Genomic DNA, 6858 nt, shown 5'->3' on the forward strand with positions numbered 1-6858 from the left:
CTTTGGAGTGTCAGCTGCAAGCAGAGTAGAAAATCATCACTCCAGCTTAGTTGCACCACTGAATGACAAAGACCCAATATTAATCTCGTTGAAAGAAAAAAAACAGGCTGCAGTATATGCAATATATACTCAATATATGCATGTGTTTGGGATGACAGAGGTCCTCGGTACCTTGTCTGGTTTGTGGAGTGGGGTTATCTTCCTAGAATCACATGTGTAATAACTTGTTCTGAGGTGAGTCTACAGATTCTGAGTCTTTCTCAGCTTCTGTTTCTGTTAGCTGATATCTCAGGTTTAGTATTTATGCACTGAATTATATGGCATGTCTCCAAATCTCATAGCCTGCAGCAGAAAAACAATTCAAATCGGAGTTTCTACTTCAGTGCACTTATGTACTTTCTATTCTTGAACAGCTTTTGATGTGTCAAGAAGTGTGTAATCTCTAACTAAAATCTTATTTAAGAGAAGGGAGAATATATCATTTGGGCTTCACTTTACCTTTACTGGGCATAGAAATACTATCTCCTATATTTCTTCTTCAGTATTTCTGTTCCTACAGAAAACAAAATCTATTTAAAAAATAATAACGTGCTGAAATTAAGCTGAATATAGCCATGAAAACCTTAATAAAGAGGCACAACAATTAAGTTCTTTTCACTGCACTGAGTTCTGCCCAATATTTCTGAGTAACTTGCACAAATTTTGGCATCTGATAGATTGCTCAGATATTGTATACTGGAAATTTTCATCTGTCCTCCATCCTCTTCATGGAACCTCTCCTCAGCCCACGTTCGCACAAGCATCCCACATGTCCCTGACTGTGGAAATGAGGCAGACACACGTGGTATGAACAGAAATAAGCTTTATTTCCCTTCTGTCCTTCATGGATCAAATGCTGCTCTGCTCAACAAGGACTCCTCAAACAGTCATGACCACATTGCATGCTCTTCCTTATATTCTGCTTTTCCCTACTTTTTCTGATCTCAAATGAATAACTCACACCTGTTTGTATGTATGTATGTATGTATTTGTTTATTTATCTGCTTATTTATTATTGCAATGGGCCCCAATTTTGCTGACTTAGTGCTCTTTTTGCTGATTTAGTTCTCTTAGGTCATCTTGGCCTTTTCAAACAACTGCAGGTAAAGCAGTACTCTCAGAAGCTTTGACGTCTTTCATTCCCTGGGTTTCCCAATGCTTCTTTCATACATTTTATCTCCTACTTTCTTATTATTGTTTTATTAGTTTAACTCCAGGTTGGATTAAGCCAAATGCTTTTCCCCTTTCATTACTATTCTGGAGAAGAAAAGGTTTGGCAGAAACTTTGCTGCTTTCTTGTATTTAAACAGAGCTTACAGGAAGGAAGGAGACTGATTTTTCACATTGTTTGTGATAGGACAAGAGGGAATGATTCCAAATTAAAAGAAGGGAAATTTAGGTTAGAATAAATTTTTTTCTCTGGAAGAAGCTGGAAGAAGTTGCTCAGAGAAGTTACGAATGTCCCTTTCAAGGCCAGCTAGGATGGGGCTCTGAGCAGCCTGATCTGGTGGGTGGCAACCAGCCCATGGCAAGAGAGGGTATCTAGATGATCTTTAACATTCCCTCCACCTTAAGTCATTCTATGATTCTCTGATCACTTAAAGTCATAAAAAACAAATTCAATTTTTTTCACCTTTGCCTTGCTACATTAGTCTCAGGCCATGGATGGTCATTTGCATGCACAGTTATATTTAATTTCTGTATCTGTGTTAAGTTTATTTCTTTAGAAATAATTAGTGAGAAAATAAGTAAGGCAGAGGGTACTCTGTATATCTCAGAAATCTACTGGCTTCTAAAAGGAGTTGAGAACAGCACAAATTCACCAGTCAGACTTGAGTGCAAGAATCAATCAGAAATTTCTGCTTTTGGCTTCCTTGAGAAATAAAGATGTTCCCCCTTCTTTCTGCCATCACATGGAAGGATGACTTACGCTGACCAACTCACACAGGAACAGTGCTGATCACCACACAGCACTGTGCTCCGGCATTGCTGTGTTTGCTAGAACTGATGCTTCACCATCTTTGATACAAAGGTGCTAGGCTATGAAGCCTTAAATCCAGTCTGATTTCTGGCTTATTTCTGCGTGTCATGTTACCTCTTGTTGAATATTAATAATTCTGAGTGCTTTCTGATCCTCTTTGCGTTAGTACACAACCTCTGTAACGAAGCCCTTTCGGGATGACTTTCATGACCAGAAAATAGTATGACAAAGCCAGGTAGGGAACTTGGAGTTGAGCATGGCATACCTCATGAGAGAAAACAGACAGAATGCCCAGAGCTTTGAGCTCTTGCCAAGGTGACCAGTAAGAAGCATTGCACAGAAGACAGTTCTGAGTATGATTTCTTCATAGCTAATCTGTGTCTGATGAGGAGAATCTACGACAGCATTTGCAATTAGGGCTAAATATGCCTAGGATTACTTCCAGACAAAGAAGCTAGTAGGAAACTTTGCAAAATAGTCTCTCACATTTATCCATGTATGGTGCTTATTGGGAATTGTCTCTGAACTATCCTAAGTTGTGGGCAGTGCTGTAGGAGCTGTAGGGAGACTGGTAATAGGTCTCAAATTCCACCAGGGATATTCAGAGAGTTTCAAAGTAGTCTGCTGTATTTCCATCACCGATAACATTCCCCAGCCCTACCTATTTTAGTGGCATAATCACTGCCTATACAATTTGTGCAGTAAAGTCAGCTTCCTGCAGAGCATTCTGAGCTTTGATTCTTGGCACATACTTGTGCCAATGCATCTGTGGAGATAGATTCATGAAAGCCACAGTCTGAGAGTTTCAGTGTAACCACTGAACATGCTGGAATTCAGGTGTGGGTTTGACAGGCATCACTCTCATAAGTTGGAAATAGCGAGCAAAAACTTTATCCTTGATACTAAGCAAAGTAAATGCACTGTCATTAGTTATCTGGGGCAGATTATTGGCATTATGCAGGAATTGGGAGTTTTTTGGCAGCATCATGGAACACTTAAAAGGTAAATGGCTGTCACACTACTGCACATCTACTTAAAAGCAGATTCAAACTAGCAGTAAGAACTCTAGAAGATTAGCTGTGAATAAATAAGTTTGGGAAGTTGCACATGCTATGAAACAAATGAAGTGCCTGGGTGTTATTTTGCCAGTGACTCTTCAAAGTATTTATTGTAAGTTCTGTGACTTGAGAATCCCAAACTATGTGATTCTGAGTTAAAAAATAAAATAATCGGCCAGGTCTGTGGGAGTTAAAATGACATCCAAAGCAGTAAGACATGTAACTCAATGTCACTGCTGTAGGTACAGTGTATTTTAAATTGAGAGGAGTCCTCCTGCAGAAAAGTTAAATGGCATCTGCAGATCTCACTAGCTCTGCATTCAGTGAAAATAAATAGGACATTAAAGGAAACAATAATAGGTGCTGTTGAGTGCAGTGACCTGTTAGCAGCAGATATTTAGCGTGAAACTCTTTGTGACCAACAGAGAGCACCTTGTGAAAATACATTATATTGTGTCCAGCTCCTTTTTTTTTTTTTGTCCGCACCGTCTCAGGCTAAATTTTTGGTGACAGCAGGAAGTCCCCTAGAAAATCATTCCTGCAGCCTCTCTTTGCCCTGCTGCCACCCACACAGCAACTAGCTGCGTTCTGGTGAAAACACTGAAACTTTGATTACAGTCATTTCTTAGTTTATACTGTAATGATATCAACGCTGACCAGGAGATGAATCCAAGTCTACTACACAGAAATTGTTAGAGAATTGATCTCTCAAAAATTCAAAAGTAATTATGGAGCTGCTGGATTTATACGATCCAGCAAAATTTGCTTTTGAGAGAACTCTTGGCTTTGAGGAAAGGACAGCAGAAAATTAATCCTTATGAATTCTGTTGGTAATCTTGGCAAAAAATCAGCATCAACAGGATATCAAAATGTCCAACAGTCATCCTCAAGGAGGTAAATTGTTGTAACAAACATTAATGCTAGAGAAAGGGAAAAATGTTTTAATAGCACTGCTGTAATTTAAGTTATGGGAGCATGAAATAAAAGTATACATTGTGAGAAATGCACAGAGAGGAACAAAAAAAAAAAAAAACAAAAAAAAACAACTTTATCAGAACCATAGGATTGTTTGAATCATAGAATCATAGAATCATAGAATCACCAAGGTTGGAAAAGACCTAAAAGATCATCCAGTCCAACCGTTCACCTATTCCCAATAGCTCCCACTAAACCATGTCCCTCAACACAACATCCAGCCTTTCCTTGAACACCCCCAGGCTCGGTGACTCCACCACCTCCCTGGGCAGTCCATTCCAGTGCCTGACCACCCTTTCTGAAAAGTAATACTTCCTCATGTCCAGCCTGAATCTCCCCTGCCACAGCTTGAAGCCATTCCCTCTGGTCCTATCACTAATGACACGAGAGAAGAGGCCGACCCCCAGCTCACTACAACCTCCCTTCAGGAAGTTATAGAGAGCAATGAGGTCTCCCCTGAGCCTCCTCTTCTCCAGGCTCAACATTCCCAGTTCCTTCAGCCTCTCCTCATACGGCCTGTGTTCCAGACCCCCCACCAGCTTTGTTGCCCTCCTTTGAACACGTTCCAGGGCCTCAATATCTTTCTTGCAGTGAGGGGCCCAAAACTGGACACAGTACTCGAGGTGCGGCCTCACCAGTGCTGAATACAGGGGGATGATCACCACTCCCTGCTCCTGCTGGCCACACTATTTCTAATGCAGGCCAGGATGCCGCTGGCCCTCTTGGCCACCTGGGCACACTGTTGGCTCATGTTCAGCCAAGCATCAACCAACGCTCCCAGGTCCATTTCCTCTACGCAGTCCTCCAGCCACTCCGCCCCAAGCCTGTAGCGTCGCCTGGGGTTGTTGTGGCCGAAGTGCAGGACCCGGCATTTGGCCTTGTTGAAACTCATCCTATTGGCTTCAGCCCAGCTCTCCAGCCTGTCCAGGTCCCTCTGTAGGGCCTCGCTACCCCCAGGCAGATCCACACTTCCAGCCAATTTGGTGTCATCTGCAAATTTACTGAGGGTGCACTTGAGTTGGAAGGGACCTTTAAAGGCCACCCAGTGCAACTTCCCTACAATGAACAGGAACACCTACAGCTGCGTCAGGTTCCTCGAGCCCTGCTCAGACTCACCTTGGGTGTCTCCAGGGATGGGACATCCACCACTTCTCTGAGCAACCTGTTCCTGTGTTTCTCCATTAATATCTTCTTTTTAATCTTTTTAAAAATTATTATTACTATTTCAATAACTTATTTTTGTCACTGACATTTGCTTGTTTCTGCCTCAGATTTAGATTGCTGAATTTGAATTTAAGTACCTGTTCATAGCAGCATGAGAACTGGAAGTCCTCAGCCAGGACCCACAGACCTGCCTCTGAGCTGCTAAATCACCACTGGAATCAATGAGTGCTGAATGTCTGTAGGTCTGCCAACAGAACTTGTAACAGTGTCTGCTTTGTCCACTGCTTAGGGACCACAGTGATACCTGAGCACTTCTAGGCATCATTGAGAAACAAAATCATTCAGAATATTTATTTAATCTGGAACAGCTTAGCATTTTTGTGAGTTTTAAGTTTGGGATGACTACATTTCCTGGAGATAAATCCACTATTTGTCTCTTCATGATTAGTAGCCAAATGTGCTCATTTCAGAAGCACGTATACTACAATTGGAATGTTGCAAAGAAGATTAGCATGGATCCTGAACAAAGATGATATGCAAATTGGTATTTTTGTTTTTCCCAGGGCAGGGGATGTAGCTCAGCGGGAGAGCGCTTGCTTCGCATGTAAGAGGTCCTGGGTTCAATCCCCAGCATCTCCACACTTTTCCTGCCTCACAGCTTGTGCAGGGGGAAATGCCTGTTTATGGGGCCCTGGGCAGCCTGATCTGGTGGATTGCAACCCTGCCCATGTCAGGGGATTGGGTCTTGATGATCCCTTCCACCCTGATTCGTTCTATGATTCTATAAAAAGGACAAGCAGGTAGTAGGCTTCTCTTTCCAGAATGTTATACCTATGCTTCAAAGACCAGCCCCAGCAAGGACAAGAAAACACATGTCCCAGATGATGGCATTTAACTATGGATTATTTCTGTTGCTGTCCAGCACAGACAGACTCAGAAATCATGACAACAATTTATCCCAACTCTACGCATTCTGTAGAGCAGAGGACGAGGCCCAGTGGAAGACACCAAACCAGAATGGAGCAATCCTTGATACCATCCAGCTCTGCCCCAACTTTTCATTGGAGCTTGGGTGAATCATTTACCTCTGGGATGCTTATGTACTTCAGACCTTCTTTTCATTGCCTTATGTTGTGACTGTTCAATTGCTGAGCTGGGATCTTGACTAGGAGCTGGTAGTAGACTCAGAAGAGTTTTGCCTTCTAGCACTGATTACCACCAAATCCAGGAAGCAGGTGAAATGATGATTGAGGAATGCAGTGACCAGAAAGAGAACATCTGCATTTCTCCTCTTGCTCCCTGCTTTCCAAGGGTAAGACCACCATGTGTGCATATTTCTCAGAGGCATCTGAGAAGTTCTAGATGATTCTCAGAGATGTCCTTTCAGAGACTGCAAGTATATCATGGTTAATAAGAGCTTAAACTGTGAGTCTTTCCCTCTTGATGGTTTTCGTATCTGTATAGCTATTAGTCTTTCTTTACATACCAATTCATGTGGCAAAATATAATATCATAATTGCAGTGTGCACAGCTTTGACTAAGCTGTGAAATAGTGGCTTACAAGGTAAATCTTCACAATGGCTGGCAGACAGAGTGAGAGCTGAAAAGAAATCTTGTATTATTTCATCCTAACCAGGAGCA

At 42.0% G+C, this 6858-nt stretch overlaps 1 non-coding gene and 1 pseudogene across 1 annotated transcript; both read left to right on the forward strand.

The window, feature by feature from the left end:
* The first annotated feature begins 5674 nt into the window (after window positions 1–5674).
* On the forward strand, window positions 5675–5775 carry LOC122155311 (annotated as a pseudogene).
* A 9-nt stretch (window positions 5776–5784) lies between these two features.
* Window positions 5785–5856, forward strand: TRNAA-CGC. The gene has a single exon. It is a non-coding gene; the product is annotated as a tRNA-Ala (tRNA).
* The last annotated feature ends 1002 nt before the right edge of the window (window positions 5857–6858 follow it).

The sequence above is a fragment of the Centrocercus urophasianus genome, unplaced genomic scaffold (genome assembly GCF_019232065.1).
Source record: "Centrocercus urophasianus isolate 14NV4802_14NV808 unplaced genomic scaffold, USGS_Curo_1.0 seq_11, whole genome shotgun sequence".
NCBI lineage: Eukaryota > Metazoa > Chordata > Aves > Galliformes > Phasianidae > Centrocercus > Centrocercus urophasianus.